The following is a 21,631-nucleotide window of genomic DNA, read 5'->3' on the forward strand; positions in this document are numbered from 1 at the left end:
CAGGCCTACCTCGTGTTACTCGACTAGCGAGCAAACAAAGGGCAGCTAATGCTGCTGGCAGCCAAAGCGTAACAAATTGAGGGATCAGCCAAATGGGGCACGGGATCAATTATGCCCATAGGTGGAATTGGAGGGTGGCGCAAAAATGAAAGGACCTAAACTCATGTCTTTACACAACGCAGATATTACTAGTGGAAATGGCCTATACTTACACATACTATGACATAACTAATACTCTAAGGCAGGGGTCGGCAACCTTTTTGACATGAAGTACCAGTTTGAAATGTTCTTGTTAATTAGTGTGCCACATCAACATTAAGTTTAACATTAAGTTTAATTTTGACACCTGTTACATATTTATGTGAATGTATGTGAATTACCATTCAGGTCTTTGCTTATCCGTGTGTAGTATATTAAGGGTTGTTGTGGTTGGAGGGTCAGGAGCCCTTCTGAAATAGTGGCCGGAAACGGAAGTGACCGGAAACGGAAGAGGAAAAGACGAGGAAGAAAAAGGACGAGTATTCTTCTTCCTCGCCCCGCTCCGACGAAAGGGGGGATTGATTGAGCCGTGTGGAAAAGCGGCGTTCCCGAGCCTGTCTGGCGAGAGGAGTTACCGGGACGGATACCTGCCCGGTGGACGTCAAACTGTCGTGTGGCCGTGCACCGACCCAGCGTTTGGCGCCGTTCGCGACACCGTCTAAAAAGACGCGTACGGGTCGCCCGTTGGGGCCTAACACGCCTTGCAAGCGGCGTGGGGCTTTTGGCTTGCTTTCCCGTACCCGCTTCGCGTGGCCACGAGGGGCTGCAGCCGGGGTGCCTGGTAGCGGTACGATACCGGCCCGGTGGAAACACGTCCACCCGGGGTTCGTTCAACCGCCCGAGTGCGGCGACGCCGACCATCATCTTGGTCAGGAGGGGCCCAGAGACATTGTGCGGGACCGAGACCAAAAGGGGGTCGTGAGTACTCACCGGGACACACATATATAAGATGGCCATCTTACTCATAGGGAATTGTTTGTGAATGGGGAATTGTTGATGGTTGTGTATGGTTGATTGCTCGGGGAAAATCTCCGTGGTTGTGTCATTGAAATTGTATGGTATCATTACCATTGAAATATATCCTTGAACGTCGGTTGTCTCTTGGGTGAAATTCGTATGGATTGCGTGGCGAAAGCGCATATATAATACAGCTTTCTGGCGAAGTTCCTCTCACGGTCCGGGGGTCACCGAGACCAGGTATTCACCGAGGGGACCACGTAACAGAATTGGGGGCCCGTCCGGGATCTAAAATTGTATAACATAATAAAATAATAATATTTTATTAATTAAAATTTATTAATTAATTATTAATTGGTAAATTTGTTTGAGAAATTGGGGTAAAGTCTTGGGTGAAGGTTAACAGGTGTTAACGATAGACACCATGGCGTTTGTGGCACAGAACTTTGGGGTAACCCCGAGTGAGGCACAGTTCCGAGCGTTGCTAAAGTCGGACCTCTTGAAATTGGCCAAACATTTTAACTTGGAGGTCCGAACTAATTTGAGGAAGGCAGAGTTGCAGGCCACGGTGATACAATCTATGGTGGGATTAGGAACATGGGACGAGTTAGCCTGGGAGTGGCTACCCGAAGAACCAGAAGATGTTGAGCTCCAGAAACTGGAGTTGCAATTACGGAGCCAGGAACGGATTAAAGAAGAAGAAAGGAAAGCAGAAAAGGAAAGAGCAGAAGAAGAAGGAAAGCAGAAGAGAGGAGAGAAGAGAAGCAAGCAGAGGAAAGGAGAGTGGAACGAGAACTCCAGGAAAGGTTAAAAGAAGAAGAAAGGAAAGCAGAAGCGAGGAGAGAAGAGAAACAAGCAGAGGAAAGGAGAGTGGAACGAGAACTCCAGGAAAGGTTAAAAGAAGAAGAAAGGAAAGCAGAAGCGAGGAGAGAAGAGAAACAAGCAGAGGAAAGGAGAGTGGAACGAGAACTCCAGGAAAGGTTAGAAGGGAGAAAAGCAGAGGAGAGGAGAGCTGCAAGGGACCTCGAAGCAGAGGAGAGAAAAGCGGAAAGGGAATTAAAGGAACGTGACATGGAGCTTCAGCAAGAAATCAAATTCAAGGAGCTGGAGTTAATGAGAGAACGGGGAGAGGCACCACCCTTGCTGACGGGGTCGACACCTAACCAGAAAACCTGGGATGTGGGCAGACATGTGAGGCTGGTTCCACCGTTCAGTGAAAAGGAAGTCGCGAAATTTTTTCCACACTTTGAGAAAGTGGCTCGACAATTAAACTGGCCGGAGGAGGCCTGGACCATACTCGTGCAAAGTGTGCTGGTGGGGAAAGCTCAGGAAATTTATTCGGCGCTACCAATGGACCAATGTGCAGATTATGAGGTACTGAAGACGCACATCCTCAAAGCCTATGAGTTGGTTCCGGAAGCTTACAGGCAAAAATTCAGGAATGCCAGGAAGAGGGAGAGTGAGACCCATGTGGAGTTTGCCAGAGTGAAAGAAAACATGTTTGATCGGTGGTGTGAGTCAAAAGGAGTCGGGAAAGACTTCGAAACATTGCGGGACTTGATCCTGGTGGAGGAATTCCAGCAGTGTGTCCACGAGGACATCAAAGTGTACCTGCAGGAAAAGAAAGTACCAAAGTTGTGGGACGCAGCCACCATGGCAGATGATTATGCCTTAACCCACCGAATAGGGGTCCACAAACCTAACTCCTCGCCTAGACTTCAGCAGGGGAGTTATGGAACACCCGGTGCGGAGAACGACCTTACATGGCGGCGGCCTCGAGATGATTATGGGGACAACTATGATACCCCAACGGTTAGAAATCCGAGGGCTACGGGCCCAAGACAAACTTATTTTTCGGGGGGCTCAAGGCCGACCCCGAGGTTCTCCCCCGGGCCTACTTGTGCTTTTTGCCATAAAACTGGACACTTGATGTCCCAATGTTACCTCCGGAAAAGGGAGAACCCGGAACGGAATCAGTCTAGTGTGACTCCGAATGCACTGGCAAGTGTGAGAAATCATTCTTGGAGAGCAGAGCTGGGGGAAGATTCCCCTGTCAAAGGTACGGCGTCCCGGGAGAACCTTGTTCAGGAGGGCTACAAACATTTCATTTCAGAGGGGTTCGTGTCGCTGGATGGCGACCTGAGTAACCAGAAGCCAGTTAGGGTATTGAGGGACACAGGAGCCCACCAATCGTTGACGCTGGAGGGCATTTTGCCATTGTCGGAGAAGACGGCAACTGGGGTTAGTGTGCTTTTACAGGGGGTCGGGGGCTATGTTAAAGCTCCGCTTCATGTCATCCAGTTGAGTTCTGAGTTGGTATCCGGGCCGGTCACCGTAGGCTTACAAGCCACGCTTCCTGTAGAGGGTGTATCTGTGGTTATCGGGAATGATTTGGCCGGGGGTCAAGTTTATGGTAACCTGAGGGTTGGTAAAGAGCCCCGCAGGGAAAATAACACCACACCAGCTCGGGATGGCGACAAAAGTGCCAAGTTATTTGTAGGGGGACTGAACTTCAAAACAGAGGAAGAAGTTCTGACCTCTGTCTTCAACAGATATGGGCCGCTGGTGGAAGTGCGGTTGGTAAGAGACTGGGAAACGCAACAGTCAAGAGGGTTCGGCTTTGTCACGTTTGCCAGCACAAAAGACGCCAGAGAGGCAGAGAAGAATTGGAATGGCAAGGATTTGGAGGGTCGGACGATAACAGTAGGGAAGGCATTTCGTAGGCGTCGAGAGGTCTACAGGAGAGGACAACTGGGCGGTAGTTTTGGTGGTGGCCGCAATCAATATTATTATGGAGGCTCCCTGAGTTACGGCAGCTCCCGAAGGAAGGATTGTCAAAGTAGTGGCCGAGAAGGAGACCGCTATTCATGGGACTACCGGGACAAGCGGTCCCACCGTAATTATTAGGGAAGTTCTGAGAAGTTGAAGCACTGAATGCGGCGGAGCCGCCGAGCCAAGATTCCTACACGGATTAACCGTGAACGCCGTTCCTAAAGGCGTCCATGTAGTGAACTTTCATGCACGGACTAACCGTGAACTCCACGTTCCTCAAGGCGCCCCTGTAGAGAACTTTCCTGCACGGACTAACCGTGAACTCCACGTTCCTAAAGGCATCCATGTAGTGAATACTCGGCTTGGCCTCCCGGAAAAAGTGCTATCGAGTTGCTTAACTTTGGATCTTTGATCAACCCCTTAACCTTCATTCACAAGAAACTGACGGTCAAAGTCAGAGGGTCATGAGATGGAGTTTGATTTGGCAGGGACAATGTCGTTGCTGGTGCTTAGTCCAGAGGGAGTAATCTGGAAGGGTTGTGGGAAAATTTTGGTTGCTTTATTTTTAACTGATAATGTGGGGGGGGTTGAGTTATCTGGTTTGTTGCTCCAAATTGGCCGGCAAAGAAAGTTTTAGCTGGGTTCAAACTTTCTTTCTTGAAGGGGGGGAGTGTTACATATTTATGTGAATGTATGTGAATTACCATTCAGGTCTTTGCTTATCCGTGTGTAGTATATTAAGGGTTGTTGTGGTTGGAGGGTCAGGAGCCCTTCTGAAATAGTGGCCGGAAACGGAAGTGACCGGAAACGGAAGAGGAAAAGACGAGGAAGAAAAAGGACGAGTATTCTTCTTCCTCGCCCCGCTCCGACGAAAGGGGGGATTGATTGAGCCGTGTGGAAAAGCGGCGTTCCCGAGCCTGTCTGGCGAGAGGAGTTACCGGGACGGATACCTGCCCGGTGGACGTCAAACTGTCGTGTGGCCGTGCACCGACCCAGCGTTTGGCGCCGTTCGCGACACCGTCTAAAAAGACGCGTACGGGTCGCCCGTTGGGGCCTAACACGCCTTGCAAGCGGCGTGGGGCTTTTGGCTTGCTTTCCCGTACCCGCTTCGCGTGGCCACGAGGGGCTGCAGCCGGGGTGCCTGGTAGCGGTACGATACCGGCCCGGTGGAAACACGTCCACCCGGGGTTCGTTCAACCGCCCGAGTGCGGCGACGCCGACCATCATCTTGGTCAGGAGGGGCCCAGAGACATTGTGCGGGACCGAGACCAAAAGGGGGTCGTGAGTACTCACCGGGACACACATATATAAGATGGCCATCTTACTCATAGGGAATTGTTTGTGAATGGGGAATTGTTGATGGTTGTGTATGGTTGATTGCTCGGGGAAAATCTCCGTGGTTGTGTCATTGAAATTGTATGGTATCATTACCATTGAAATATATCCTTGAACGTCAGTTGTCTCTTGGGTGAAATTCGTATGGATTGCGTGGCGAAAGCGCATATATAATACAGCTTTCTGGCGAAGTTCCTCTCACGGTCCGGGGGTCACCGAGACCAGGTATTCATCGAGGGGACCACGTAACACACCACATCAAAAAAATACTTCCAACAGACATGGAATTTTATTCCATCCATATAGCAACAACATTTTAAAGAAACATTTATCTCTCATAATCAGGACATTGTAATGATCATTTTATCATTGTAAAATTTGTCCCCCATGCGGTTACAAATTATATGCACGGACCCCATTTCAAAACTGCTTTCAGTAACTCATTTACAAAGTATTGCATTGGGAACAAATGTCAAAAAGGGAGAATAAACTGTATCAAACAGAAATACCAGTACTATACAAGAATGCTGCCATCCTCATGAAAACATCCACATCTAAGTTGGAAAAAAAGAGATGGACAAACAGCTACATATGCAAACCCATGTGTACTACAAATAAACAGATGCCTACCAGTCAGTGTGATCCCTGGCCCTGGTTTCCTTTGCTGAGCTCCATTATCTGGGGGTTGTAGTTAGTCACTTTAAGTTGCACACATGCTTCGGAGTGGTCGGTTGTCAAACGACTGCGGGAGGCCATTTCTTCGATGCGTCGCTCAACACTTCTAGCTGACATGGGAATATCTTTAATTCTTGATTTGATTGTCTCTTTGTTTGGTAAGCCTTCAAACAGAGCCTCTGAGCTACAGAGAAAAGCCTCCTTAATATATTTGCCATCAGTGAATGGCTTTCCGCTTTTCGCAATGCAATGAGCAATGCGATAGCTTGCTTCAGTCGCATGGTTTTTAGCAATGGCAAAGACTTTGAGGGTGTTGGCTTGCTTCCCATACCTGGACACGACACGTTTGATGGATTCTGCCTTGTCTGCCTGATCTTTGAAAGTTTTCTCTTGCTTTGTCTCAAAATGGCGCTTAACACTCCACGTTCGACAAACAACATTTTCAAAACATAAAGTACACACAGCACGGTCCTTCTGAAAAACAAAACCCCACTCTTCTGTCCATGAGGGCTGGAATGCCTGAACCTTTACTTCAGCTTTCTTAGCTAGCGGGGTTGCCATCATCTACCGAACCTGAACCGCTTCACTGCAATTTCTGGGGGAAATGTGAGCGGGAGGCCGTACCGTCAATCAAACTAAATAAGACAGGCCGCGCAACAGCCAATGGCTGTTCAAGAAGTGATTTGTCATGCAACTGAGAGGGCACTGCTTTCGCCAGTGTGCCAATGATTACGCTGCCGCGTGCCAATGGTGGCACGCGTGCCTAAGGTTGCCGACCCCTGCTCTAAGGTGTCCTACGTGTTGTCGTGGACTAACTATGGGGGGCAACCCTTTAACCTTTAATGATCAATATGTGCCAATCTCAAAACCGTAGCAATACATATATATATATAAATAATATATATATAAATAATTATATATAACTTATATATATAAATTATACATATAAATTATATATATATATATAAATTATATATATATATATATATAAATTATATATATAAAAATTATATATATATATATATATATATATATATATATATATACAGACTTGGCATTTAATATGGAATATTTTTTTGTGGGGGTGAACTTACTTTTCAAGATGGCTTAGAACCAAAAGTTCATTGGAATTATGTTGAAATTATTCTAGATTTTGTTAATGTGACCTTCAAAAGAAACAAAAACCACATTTGACATTTCGAAGCAAATAAATTGATCCTTGAAAGTGATGTAAACTGATATCGAACTCAATTCATGGACAGTACTGTGTTAAACTTCTGTGCATTTTCCAGAAGTATCTCTTTATTTTGCACATTAGCCAAAAATTTTTTTTAACAAAAACAAAAGTTAAATTACGACTGGGATTATGGACAGTAAAATGACAGTTCAGTACTTCGTGTAACCCCCACGAGCATTCACGAGAGCACGTACACGTTGAGGCATGCTGTTCACGAGATTTGCCAAGGTTTGGACAGGAATCGCTTGCCATGCAGTGACAATAGCCTGCTGCAATTCACGCACAGAGGTCGGCTGCTGGTCCAAGTTGTCGATTTGACGCGTTAATTCTGCCCACAAGTTCTCTATCGGATTCATATCCGGGAACATGGCAGGCCACTCCATATGCTCTACACCACGGTCAGCAAGAAAGTTTTGGATCATGCGAGCACGATGAGGCCGTGCATTGTCATCTTGGAAGACAAAGTTTCCTCGAAAGGCTGCACGAACAAATGGAAGCAATGTTTCTTCCAGAATGGCCCTGTGCTTGAACTGGGTCAGGTTTCCATTCAGAACAACCAGGTCAGTTTTGCCCCCTGCATGAAAAGCAGCCCAAACGGTCACCCCACCACCTCCAGCTTGGACTCTTGGCACTATACAATCTTCGTTGTAGGCTTCATGCACTTGTCTGAGCACTCGGACACGGCCATATTGACGATAGACCAGAAATCTAGACCTGTCACTGAAGATCACGTGATTCCAGTGTCCTTGCTGCCATTGACGGTGCTCTCTGGCCCACTGCAATCGGCGCTGGCGGTGTTGTCTGGTCAGACGTGGCTTTCTCAGGGGACGCCTGGCACAATAGCCTGCTTGAACCAGTCGTTGGTTGACTAGCCTTCTGGATACAGGCACATTTGTCAATTGCTGCCACTCAGCCCTAAGCCGATTACCTGACTTGGTATGGCCATTGCGGACTAACCGGTGCAGCTGGCGATCATCCATCCTTGTGGTTCTGCGGGGACGTCCTGACCTCTGTATTGGAGTAGGGACACCCCTCTGAGCATTTCGTTTCAGGATCTTTGACACCTGACCTTGAGTGATGCCATACTGCCAAGCAATAGCACGCTGTTTCATGCCGGAATTTCGTAAAGCCACCACTAAATGACAAACAGCATTGTCGAGTTGACGGACCATCTCCAAGGGAAGCGGCAATAACTTCTGTAGACGTGCAGCAGTTGTTTTCCACTAATACAGAACGCAACAACCCTTTTATACCCGATTGTGAAGCCAATCGTCAAATGTACCTGTCCGTACATTTTGTCATGCCACCTGTGATATAATCCTGTTATTGACTTCTTGCTGCGACAGACAATCAGTGACATGGTTCTTTTAACAAATAAATTACCGAAGCGTAAAAGAAACTCACCAGATTTATATACCGAGTTCAGAAAGTAAACCCAAGTCAAGAAAAAAAAAATATTCCATATTAAATGCCAAGTCTGTATATAAAAATTATATATATATATATATAAAAATTATATATATATATATATATATATATATATATATATATATAAATATAAATTATATATATATATATAAAAATTATATATATATAAATTATATATATTGTGAGAAACCACCGGTGAAACCACCTGTTCTCACCCAGATTTGGTGCCCCGCCCACCGCGTGACGTGACCTCCTTTGAGCCTCACGCGATTGGTGGAGGGTCAGAGAGCGCGGTCGCCATCTTATGCGACGCACACGGCTCGAAGGCTCCGAGTGGGAAATATCATAAAAGGGTTTTCCTTGAAGCCTCCGGACAGCCGAGTTGGGCTGGTCGAATACCGTTCTGTATTTTACGAGCGAGTAACTCCAGAAGAGAACGAGTGATTCCCGGCTTCGTGTTGGAGCTACTGGCCGACCGTTCCTGGCGGCCTTGTGCGGTATTCCATCCTGGTATCCTCCGAGTCCCGGAGCCCGTCGATTGGAGCCGCGAGTGATCTTACCTGCGTCCTGTTGGAGCGTCTGTTGCCGACAGTTCCTGCCGGCTTGTGCAGCATATTCCCTTTTGTTACCTTTCATGGTTTTTGTGATCGAGCCAATAAATAATCGTGCCTTACCCCTAGAAGGCCGATTAAAACACAATTGTGTTTATTGCGTCTCTTTTGGTTCACTACGTGGATTACTTGAAGCCCGGACATTTACGTCCGTATTCCGTGCTGGGATACATTCCACAGACGGGATCGCGACAAATGGGTTGCTCGTCCTAGGATCATTCAAGTAAGAGCCATTCGATTGAGACGGGAATTCTGCAGTGGACGACATCTTCTGGCATCTGTTCATCGCCTTCTCACCAGCGGACGCCGTCCTGGAGGAACTTTCTCGCCGTAGGACGCTGTCTTGGGCAGAGAAGTGAATAGCCTCGGATCCCTCCAAACAACCGACAAAGAATAAGCGAATAGCCTCGGATCCCTCCAAACAACCGAAAAAAAAAAAAAAAAAACGTGAGTATTTGTACGTGGTATTTTTCTCATTGGCAATTTGATGTGCGGGTGATATTGCGTAGTTGTGTCGTATTTCCCCAACAGAGCGTTGTGTTTGAGCGTTGTGTTTGAGGTTGTGTTTTGTGCCTGGTCGTATGATAACTCGTAGCCAAGCTATGTCGACCAGGGAAGTGAGAGTTCAACCTGATCATGTTGACAGTCACGTGGGTGGCGAGGTGAGCGACGCAAGCAGCCTTGACCCGGTCACTCAACCCGAGATGTTAGGAAGCGATCCCATCATGACTAAATGCATGCGTTCGCCCTTCTGGACCGGGCTGACTCCGGTTCAACAACTTGACATGTATAACAGGGAGAATGACAGGGCAGAGGCAGAGCGTGCGGCAGCAGCAGAGAGAGAGCGTGCAGCAGCAGAGGGAGAGCGTGCGGCAGCAGAGAGAGAGCATGCGGCAGCAGAGAGAGAGCGTGCGGCAGCAGCAGAGGGAGAGCGTGCGGCAGCAGCGAGAGAGCATGCGGCAGCAGAGAGAGAGCGTGCGGCGGCAGCAGAGAGAGAGCATGCGGCAGCAGAAGCTGAACGCGTCAGAGAGCATGAGTTGCGAATGTTGACTGAACGACTGCGGGCAGAGGGGTCTGCTGCAAGAGTCCCGGAAACTGTTCATGTTCGTTTGCCGGACTGGACGGGAGACACGAAGCCAGAAGCGTATCTGGAGATGGCGGAGAAGTTGTTGGCTGCCGGTGGCATTGATGAGAGCTTGTGGGTCGGCCATCTTGTGAGCCATCTATCTGAGAAGGCGAGGGAGGTATATGCGAGGATGGCAACCGAGGACGCAAACAAATACAGGGCATTGAAGGCCGAGATTTTGAACGCCTATGCGGTGTCCGCATGTATTTATAGGAGAAATTTTTTCAGCTGGACTCGTGAGTCCAGTCAAACCTATGAGGAACATTCGCGGGCCTTGTTGGAACAGCTGCAGAGATGGTTCAAGGGGAGCAAGGTTGAGTTACCTCAAGCGGTTGCGGAACTCCTGGTGCGTTACCGTATCGATCAACAGCTTCCGCCTGACTTAGCATTGTTTCTTGTCGACAAAGACACTGTTTCCTTGGCAGACTGCGTCAACCTTATTGATAAACATGTTTTGGCGTGCAAAATGCTGCAAGTCACGCAGTCGCGTCGTAAGACGGAGGAGTCTGCGATCAAGACCGCCCCCCGTCTGCCCGGCGGCTGGATCGAGGGGAGGGGTTCTCCGATGCCCTCCACTGGTGGCGGTCGCGAGCCGCAGACCAGGGCAGGGCCCTGGTGCGATTTCTGCAAACGCGTGGGGCACGGTGAAAACCGCTGCTTCTCTAATCCCGCTAGTCCGGCCTACCGAGGCAACCCTCCTGTTACGTCGGAGGGAGATCAGTGGAGCTCATCCGCCGGGCCCTCGTACACGACGGTGGCATCGGTGACCGAGGTCACTGCCACCGAGGCTAATTCCATTCATCCACTGTACCAGGATTATTCAGGGACAGCCTTAGTGGGTGGCCCTGATTCGATGCTGAAGTTTGAGGCCCAATACCTTCGGGATACTGGGGCGACACGGTGTGTTCTCCGGGCGGGGGTAGTTCCGGCCTCTCAGATGCGTTATACCGGCGAGTATACCCTCCTTCGGGGCATTGACCGGGTTCTTGGCCGGTATCCCCTTGCCCTCCTCGAGGTCCGGAGTGACATTTTTAAGGGTCCAGTGACCTGTGTGGTGGTACCCTACTACCCGATACCCGGGGTCTCCTTGCTGATTGGCAATGATGCCATGGCCAGGGAGGAGTCATTGACTCTGACCTGTGGGGGGGTCACTAGATCCCAGAGTAAACAGGCGGAGTCAGACATATCTTCACTCTGGCCCGAGGAGCCTAGCGCCTCGACTCCAGTTCCCGACGGTGACGTTGCGTCAGCTGAAGTCCACCCGAGCCTCCCGTCAAGCCACCCTCAGGTGCCGTGCTCCTCAGGGACCGCTCCCGCCATGTCGCGATTCAGCAGGAACGCTAATGCTAAGGTATATGTGGGAAACCTGGGCAATGGAGCAGCGAAAGCCGAGCTAGGGAGGGTCTTCGAACATTACGGACCACTCCGCAACGTATGGGTTGCTCGAAACCCACCTGGATTTGCAGTTGTTGAGTTTGAAGAGCCACGAGATGCTGAAGATTCGGTCAGAGCCCTTGATGGAAGGTTAATTTGCGGATCGCGTGTGTGCGTCGAGATGTCGAATGCCATGTCGCGGCGGCCTCGTTTCAGACGCCCTTTGGTCCGCAGGCCTTTCGACCCGAACGATCGATGTTACCAGTGCGGTGAAAGGGGTCATTACGCATATGACTGTTGTTCTCGACACCGGAGGAGTACCCGCCGCTCTAGGTCTCGGCCCGTTTCCTTCCTGTCAACGCTTCCCCCAACTTGAGTTTGGCCCCCTTGCCTCTCTATTGTGCTTTGTGTGAAGTGTAACTCTTGTAGGGTAGATATTAATGTGGTGTATGGTGTTAAAATTTGTGTGTGAAAAAAAAAAAAAAAAACCAAACTGGTTCATTGTTAACCTGTTAATGCCTGTTAATTGCCTGTGCGTTAATAATTGCGTTATTGTTGCGCTATTGCGTTGCGTTGTATTGTTGCGTTGTTGCGTTATTGTTGTTAATAAGTGTTAATAATTGTTAATTGCGTTAATTGCCTGTTAGCGATTACCGCCATCATCTTGCCATGTGATTTGCACCTACTACAAATACTGGTTTTAAAAACGCCGTCTATTCGACGGGGTTTTACTTAGGGGGGGAGGACTGTGAGAAACCACCGGTGAAACCACCTGTTCTCACCCAGATTTGGTGCCCCGCCCACCGCGTGACGTGACCTCCTTTGAGCCTCACGCGATTGGTGGAGGGTCAGAGAGCGCGGTCGCCATCTTATGCGACGCACACGGCTCGAAGGCTCCGAGTGGGAAATATCATAAAAGGGTTTTCCTTGAAGCCTCCGGACAGCCGAGTTGGGCTGGTCGAATACCGTTCTGTATTTTACGAGCGAGTAACTCCAGAAGAGAACGAGTGATTCCCGGCTTCGTGTTGGAGCTACTGGCCGACCGTTCCTGGCGGCCTTGTGCGGTATTCCATCCTGGTATCCTCCGAGTCCCGGAGCCCGTCGATTGGAGCCGCGAGTGATCTTACCTGCGTCCTGTTGGAGCGTCTGTTGCCGACAGTTCCTGCCGGCTTGTGCAGCATATTCCCTTTTGTTACCTTTCATGGTTTTTGTGATCGAGCCAATAAATAATCGTGCCTTACCCCTAGAAGGCCGATTAAAACACAATTGTGTTTATTGCGTCTCTTTTGGTTCACTACGTGGATTACTTGAAGCCCGGACATTTACGTCCGTATTCCGTGCTGGGATACATTCCACAGACGGGATCGCGACAATATATAAATTATATATATATATAAATTATATATATATATATTGTTGCGGATATGAGATTGGCCTCCATCCATATCCGCTTGTAAATATTCCCCTATTTCCCCAATACTTCCCAACTATCCCCAATCCCCCATTTCCTAGTCCCATTTTCTGTAAACAACACTCTGTAGACCCGACCTTCCCCTATTTCCCCCATTAAATGTCGCATCCAGGTCCACCGCATCTCACGTAGACAACTTTCGGACATCTTGCTAGTTATTCTTAGTCTATGTCAGTTAAGGACTCGTTTCCATTAATTCTGACTCTTCGTTGCACCAGAATGTGATTGTATGGCACCATTAGTAAGTTTAGGACCTCCCAATACCTCCCCGCATCTCTTCCTCATGGAACAACAACACCAACAACAACAACAGCGGCGGCGGCGCGGCGGCGGCGCGGGGAGTGCGCGTCCTCACTCCGGCTTGGTTAGCCGCCATTGAACATGTGCTCCGACGGGGTTACCACGCAGGGGCTCGCTGTCAGCTCCTCGTCAAGGGCGGAGCCCGGTAACCCCCCGCACCCAATAGGAGCGGCGGACCGATTCCATCTGGGGCGGAGCTAACGAGCCGAGGGCGTGTCACTCCCCGCTGAGCATGCGCAGAAAGAGGGAGGTGACGTCAGATGCGCCTCAGCTTGGAGAGAGAAGGACACCACCTCCGAGCGCGACAAATACCTCACCGCATCTCTGGACCGGACCGAGCTGTATTCTGCCCCTGAGCCAAGGTGCACCTTGTGCTATCGACTGCCTGCCCTTCCTTGCCATCAATCCCTGTGTAAGTCAGTCTTGTCCCGTTTGTCTGTGGTCTGTCGGGAATAAGATAAGACTGTGTCTAAGTGCCCATCTTTCTGTGCTTTACCTCTTACCGTGTAATCTACCCGTTTCTGCATCACCAATATTATATCCTCCTCCGGAGGTCTTGAGAACTGTACCCCTTGTGTCGTTGCATTTATCCCAGCCGTTGTGTCCTTTCCTTCATTGATTTAGCGTAGCGCGACTTAGTCAACGTCGAGTGGAATCGGGCGGGATAGGGTTCTAATCGGGGAGTAACTGTGCGGACGCGGTAATACCAAACCGCTCGGTAAACTAACATCTAAAACCGCGTCTGTAACAATTGGTGTCAGGAGTGGGATTCGGACCTGGGACTAAATTTGTTAGGCCCAAATTTTGGAACACCAATTGTGTTATTAAGTAACAATTGGTGACGGGAAGTGGGATCGGACCCGAAGCGCGCTTCACGCGCTCGAAATTATTAACGGCGAAATTTGATTTTGTTTTACAAAAATAAAAACCCGAATTTTGAAAGTCGCGCTATGGCAGATCAAGACGGCTGGGTTCCGGTAGAGGAGAGTGAGGCAGGTTCGATCCAGGACCAAATTGAGGGACAAGAGGAGAGCGAAGCAGTGAGGGTGGCAGGTTCGCAAAATAGCGTCGTCGCGCACGAGGTTACGGGCGCGCAAAATGGCGCCTCGCACATGGCCACGGCGACCGCGCCCGCGACCGTAGTAGCGCCACCGGTGGATTTGAACCTTTTTTTTATACAAATGAAGGCCCTTATGGACAAGAATAATGAAGAAATGGAAAACAGAATGATGGGGGCCCTTATGGGACAAATGGGAGACCAAATTGGAGGTTTGAAAAACAGTATGAGGGCTGATAGTGAGCGATTGGAGGGCCAAATGGGGGTAATGAGGGACGAAGCGAGGGGTACCGGTGAGGGGTTAGACAATAATTTTAAGGGATTAGACAAGAAATGTGGGAAGTTCGACGACAAATTTGAGGGGTTAGACAACGGGATAAAAGAGGTGAAAAATGGGTTAATGGGGGTAGAAAACAGAATGGCCGCTCAAGAGAATCAAATGGAAGGGATGCAAAAGGGGTTAGAGGGGTTAGAAAACAGTATGGAAGGCAAATTGAGGGACATGAGGGACCAAGCGGAAAGGGAAGTTAAACAAATGGGGCAGCAGATAGAGGGGGTCAGAATGGGGGTAGAAACTAAATTGGATGCTCACAGGGAGGAAATGGAGCAGATGAGGGTGGCATCTGGGCAGGAGATGCAAGTGATGGGAGAGGAGATCAGAAGAGGTGTGAGTGAGGTCGGAGGAGTGCGCGAGGAGGTGAGGCACTGTGAGGAGCGCATGGAGAAGGAGGTGAGAAAGGGGACTGTAAAGTTACAAGGGGGCATAGAGGACCTGACGCAGGAGGTGGAACAGCTGACGGTGGGACAGACTGAGTTAGTGGAGCAGGTACAAAGGAACACTGCAGTACTAGGAGGGTTAAAAGCGACACAGAAAGAACTAAAAGACGACTTGATAGCGACGAAGAGGCAATGTCAGATGGTACGTGAGGGACTGACAACGAGGTTGGACGAGGTGACAGAGGTAATGGAGACGAAGGACCGGCAGGTGAGGACGCACATGGAAACGGTCAAGGTAGCCTTAGAGGACGAACTTGAGGAGACGTACCAGGAAATAAAAGAGGTGAAGCAGAAATTAGAAGAAGTGGAAGAAGGGGTAAGCGAAATTAAGAAGCGACGGAGAGGGGATAAGAAAGAGATAAAAGAGGAAGTAAAAGAATTGGTCCAAAGTCTGTGTTCGGATCGTGATGATGTGCTCATTAACCGGATGAGGGATTCGCAGGTGATGGAGGAGAAGCGAAGAGGAAGAGGACCCGGTGTAAGTGGTGACCAATATGGTCGTGCATATGATGCGCCAGGTGATTTAATGAGCTTGGGGGTCGAGATGGACCCGGGTGTTCGTGAGAGGCCGTTGGTGAAGTGTGCGACAGGTCTGGTGTGCGAAAAAGGAGGTGTGCGAGAATGTCCGACCATGGGGTGTGTGAGGAAAAAGTGCACGCCGAGGAGTGAGTGTGCCGTCAAGAGTGAGTTGGTCGAAGCGCGTGTGCGAGGGGGTACATGGAAGCGCGGTGTGGTGAGTGTTACGGAGGAAGTAACGGAAAAGTGTGCGCAAGAGTGTGCACGAGAAAGGTGTGTAATGGACAGGTGCATGAGGAAAGAGTGCGCTGTCGAGAGTAAGGGTGAGTGCGCTGTCAAGAGTGGAGGTGAGAGTAGTAAGAGTGACACGGAGCGTGAGTTGGTTGTGACAGGTGAGAAAGGATGCACACCTGGAATGGTAGAGCGTGAGTGGGAATGCACGCTGGAATTGGTAGTGAGGCACGTGGTTGGGTGTGCGAGTGAGAGCACACCTGTGATTGTCACAGAGGAGGTGACCGAGGAGGGGGCGCGAAGAGGTGTGTTGGTGAGGTGTGCGAGCGACGAATGTGTGCCAAGGTGTTCGGTGGTCAGGTGTGTGATCAAGTCGGTGAGCGGAATGAGTGTACCGAGGTGTGTAAGAAAAGGTACGACAAGGAGCATGGAAACGGCTGCATGTATGAGCAAGAAAGGGGTAGCGTATGCTTGTAAGCATGCAGGTGAAGCATCGACGGTAACCGGGTTAGAGGTTAGAACGACTTATAGCCGAATCGGGCCCTCGGTGCGCGTCGGGCAGCTTCGCGTGCCGCGGGGACCAGCGGGGATCCGAACCACGGCGGTTTCGAAAGAACCGCCGTACGCGATCCACGCTGTGCCTCGCTTGGAACGGCCGCGTCCGGGCTCCACTAGGCGGAGCGGGCAGCCCGATAGGAAGGGTCGTCATGGCGACCACTTTCTATTGAGACGTGCCGGCAGGTCGAGATCGGGACATTGGATGGCTCCACGCCGAGGTGGTGCGTGGGATCTCGGCCCAGGTAAGCCCCCGTCCCTGCCACGAATGCGGGACGTATCCAGCCGCTGGCACAAAACAACCCGTATTCATTGCTCGGCTGTACGAAGCCGAGCTTTAGAAGGGAATTGGCGCACCGGGAGGATGTAATAAGTAGACGGGTGATGAGGTTAGTGTTTTGGACCCAAAATTTGAAAAAAAACAAAATTTGATGATTGGCAAAGGATGGGCAGTAATGATTGGCAGATGATGGGTAGTGATTGGCAAATTTTTGATTTGTTGAAATTTGATGTGCAAAATTGGTAGTGGGAGATGCCCGATGTGGTGGGATGGCAACTCTGTCACCCCTCACAAACGGGGGGGCAAAGGAGCACTAGATTAGGGGGTGTATGGCAGTGAAAACTAGCCCGGGTGGGTTAGGTTATATTGATAGGGATCTAGCGAAGATGACATTAGGTAACGTTAAGATTAGTTAGTGACTGATACCTGTAGTGGGGACGCAGGTAGTTTAGTGTGGATGATAATGACGAGGGAGCGCAATAGTTTAAAGGGACGACTGGGAAGCGCAAGTTTCAGAGGGGAGTAGTAAGATGAGATGATGCTGTGTGAGAACTGGACAGGTGTGTGGAGCAGTGTATGAGTAGTGAGTGTTGTGGATCAGCGCGAATGCGCTTAGGGGAGAGAAGGGTGCAGGCGGCACCAAGTATGAGTGCACAGGTGTGCAACAACAGGTATGGAGAATGGTTGTGTGAAATACATGGAGTGTGGAGTACATGGAGTATTGGAATGAGTGGTGTGGAGAGAGTTGGAGTAAGTGGTACGGAGTGGTGTGCATGGTGCGAAGGTGTGGATGGGGGAAGAGTGGACCCCTTTCACGAGTACCCGGGGCGGGTAGTGTAAGTGTTAGGTAGAGGGTATAGGTAAATTGTGGTTGGATATTGGCATTTGTGGTGCGGTTGCAGAATGGTATTGTGGATGGGTGCATTAGTGTTGTGGAAATGGCTGGGCGTGTAGCCTGTTAGTGTGTGTAGTTGGTTTGGGCACTCCACCACTGTGAGGATGTCGGCCAGGTGAGGCCGCAGGTGGGCTCTGGGAGCCATTAGTGTCAGTGGGTGCCTGAGGATCCCGGGTGTGGATCGGGCAGCCCGTGCCAGAGAGGGCACTGAGGGGGTGAGAGTGCGAGAGGGCCTTCCCCAGTTAGTTAGGTTAGGGTGAGGAGCAGGTAAGCTCGGGTGGCAACTACAGTGGTGGAGGTGTGCAGGTGGGTAGACCTGCTGGGAGAGCTACACGTCACAGCGCAGAAATTGTGCGAGGGCACCGGGAGATGAATCGGGGGAGTGAGACCCCAAATTGAGAAGCACCACAGTTTGGTCAATGGGAATTGGTTTTTAGAACCCATAGTGTAAGTTGGCCAATGGATTGGCAGGGAAAGACCCCGGGTAATGTAAAGTTGTAAAGTCATTTAGGAAATAGTTAGGATTGATGAACCTGTCGCACCATACGCAGCCACTTACCTGAGGTGATGATGATGACTCCACACCTGTGTTTTCTTTGTTCTGTGTGCAGGAAATGAGAATTGCTGTGTGGATTTGTGAGACGCATCACGACGTGGATGAGACATTGGGGTGATTCCATCTCTCCCTCCTTAGGAGGGACTGATGATGAATTGGTGATGGCAAATTTTGATGTTGAGTTGGAGATGGCAAATTTTGATGGGAGTTGGAAATGGCAAATTTGATTGGTTAGGAGGGAGAGAAGACGAATTTGGTTTATGGGAGGAACGGGGAAGACAGTAGGGACGTTTGTTGATTTGTAAAGTAGATGTTTATGGGTAGTGTTGTGTTTTGTGGATACAGTAAGGGGTAAGGGAGGGGCACTGTAGGTTACCTGGTGGGGGGGGGGGCGTACGGTAGGAACGTACCTGTCTCACCTGGTTCCCATGTGCCCCCAGTGTGCATTACCTAGCATTGCGTGCACTTTTGCGCCCTTACCACCTTACTCACTTGTCTTCTTCTTTTGTCTCCCACCTACGAGGATCTGGCTTTGGGGCAGAGAGAGAGGAGAGAGAGGTGCTGGCTCCGCAGTTGTGGGCCTGTACTTTCGCTGCTTGCTGCCTGGATCGATACACCATATGGACCGCAATTTTTGTGGCCGCCCACCATGGACCGCAGTTCTTTTGCGGGCAAGCACCACCCGTTGATGGACCTCTGGGTCAACGTGGCACCTATGCCATAGAGGTGAACCACTTATAGTTGGCCCCCTGACGGCCACAAATTAGAAATGGACGCGGTTGGCGCCTTTCTTTATTTCTAGGGAAGCCAGAACACCAAGTGGGCTCCAAGGCAAGACCAGCGGCAGAACATCGGCCGGCTGCGACACCACCGGTGATTATTGAACACTTTATTGGTGCACCGGATGGTGCTGACTGTATGAATAAGGGTGGTGCTTTTGGTGCTTGGATGGGGTGCTCTGCACATTATTAAAGGCCGTAGGGCCACAGGGCACTCGTGGGTTGGTGTATCGATGCTGGCATGCGTGCTCTCTCTATGCATAACATCTGCATGTGTTCCTCAAAGAACAGGTCCTGGATCGTAGTGTAAATATCAGTCTTGTGTAAATAATGCTCCCTACCGGCTGCATGTTTAGTTTGAGGATTCTTTCCGCGATTCGGTTATCCTGTGGGTGTGTTTCTGGTAGGAGAAGGGTGCAACGTCGCAGGGGGACATATTTACTCATTTGTGAACATCTGTAAAACTGTCGCACTCAGGGTTGAGTTAATAGTAGAGGGAACTACATCTGAGTGCCACACTAAAGTAAGTAAAAATTTATCGGGTCGGGACGCCCGAGGTAGAGAAGGGTGCAATGTTGCGGATATGAGATTGGCCTCCATCCATATCCGCTTGTAAATATTCCCCTATTTCCCCAATACTTCCCAACTATCCCCAATCCCCCATTTCCTAGTCCCATTTTCTGTAAACAGCACTCTGTAGACCCGACCTTCCCCTATTTCCCCCATTAAATGTCGCATCCAGGTCCACCGCATCTCACGTAGACAACTTTCGGACATCTTGCTAGTTATTCTTAGTCTATGTCAGTTAAGGACTCGTTGCCATTAATTCTGACTCTTCGTTGCACCAGAATGTGATTGTATGGCACCATTAGTAAGTTTAGGACCTCCCAATACCTCCCCGCATCTCTTCCTCATGGAACAACAACACCAACAACAACAACAGCGGCGGCGGCGCGGCGGCGGCGCGGGGAGTGCGCGTCCTCACTCCGGCTTGGTTAGCCGCCATTGAACATGTGCTCCGACGGGGTTACCACGCAGGGGCTCGCTGTCAGCTCCTCGTCAAGGGCGGAGCCCGGTAACCCCCCGCACCCAATAGGAGCGGCGGACCGATTCCATCTGGGGCGGAGCTAACGAGCCGAGGGCGTGTCACTCCCCGCTGAGCATGCGCAGAAAGAGGGAGGTGACGTCAGATGCGCCTCAGCTTGGAGAGAGAAGGACGCCACCTCCGAGCGCGACAAATACCTCCCCGCATCTCTGGACCGGACCGAGCTGTATTCTGCCCCTGAGCCAAGGTGCACCTTGTGCTATCGACTGCCTGCCCTTCCTTGCCATCAATCCCTGTGTAAGTCAGTCTTGTCCCGTTTGTCTGTGGTCTGTCGGGAATAAGATAAGACTGTGTCTAAGTGCCCATCTTTCTGTGCTTTACCTCTTACCGTGTAATCTACCCGTTTCTGCATCACCAATATTATATCCTCCTCCGGAGGTCTTGAGAACTGTACCCCTTGTGTCGTTGCATTTATCCCAGCCGTTGTGTCCTTTCCTTCATTGATTTAGCGTAGCGCGACTTAGTCAACGTCGAGTGGAATCGGGCGGGATAGGGTTCTAATCGGGGAGTAACTGTGCGGACGCGGTAATACCAAACCGCTCGGTAAACTAACATCTAAAACCGCGTCTGTAACAATATATATAAATTATACATATATATATATATAAATTATATCTATGTATAAATTATATATATATATAAATTATATATATATATAAATTATATATATATATAAATTATATATATATATAAATTATATATATATATATATAAATTATATATATATATAAATTATATATATTGTAACGGATTTGAGAATCCTGTTGTTGTAAATATCACCCTCTGTAAATAGTAATTCTTTGTAAATACCTCCATTTGTGTAAAGGTAAAAGGTCGTCCCCTTAGCTATCCATGTACAAGCACGTAGGCCACCATAGAACCTCTCTATAGTTATTTCTTATTCTATGTTACTTTAAGGCTGTGTTCCCATTAATTGACTCTGCATTGCACCAAATGACATAAGATAGATCCCCTTTTCAAATTCCCCAAAGCCTCCCTTTCCAACTGCATTTATTGCCAACTGCATTCATTGCCAACTGCATTTATTGCCAACTGCATTTGCCGCCATTACGGCGTGGTCAGCTCGGGGAGAGGGGCGTGCCCGCCCATCGTCATCAAGGGTGGAGCCAAGAGAGCCGGTGCCCACCAATCGGCACTTACTTGCGGAGAGCGACCCGATGGGCGTTTCCAAAAGGCCGGCGGCTTCATCGCCACGCGCCTCATAAAAGGGGTTGGGAGGGACTGCTTGAGCAGATGAGTGAGGAGTCCATCCGCAGCTGAGTCCACCGCAGCTGAGTCCACCGCAGCTGAGTCCACCGCAGTTTCGACCCGCTGCTACGAAGCAACGCCGCCGGTGCGAACCAGATTGAGGAGGGTCAGCGGCCGCCTCACCTCGAGCCTTGCCGTTTACATGAACCGGACCCCGCATCCTTCCAGCTCTGTGGACCACCTGAACCTTCTTATCCTTCCAGCCTTTCGTTCCTGCCTTCATTCCCCCACTCGTGTAAGTCTGACTGTCGTCTGTGTTGTCCTGGGGTTTAAGTAAGCTTGTCTA

At 49.8% G+C, this 21,631-nt stretch overlaps 1 protein-coding gene across 5 annotated transcripts in view; it reads right to left on the reverse strand.

The window, feature by feature from the left end:
* LOC137425479 (serine/threonine-protein kinase DCLK1) overlaps window positions 1-21,631 on the reverse strand; it is a 204,061-nt gene that overhangs the window by 180,835 nt on the left and 1,595 nt on the right. The gene's annotated exons all lie outside the window — the stretch shown is intronic.

This window comes from Myxine glutinosa, chromosome 4 (genome assembly GCF_964187855.1).
Source record: "Myxine glutinosa chromosome 4, kmMyxGlut1.1, whole genome shotgun sequence".
Classification (NCBI taxonomy): domain Eukaryota; kingdom Metazoa; phylum Chordata; class Myxini; order Myxiniformes; family Myxinidae; genus Myxine; species Myxine glutinosa.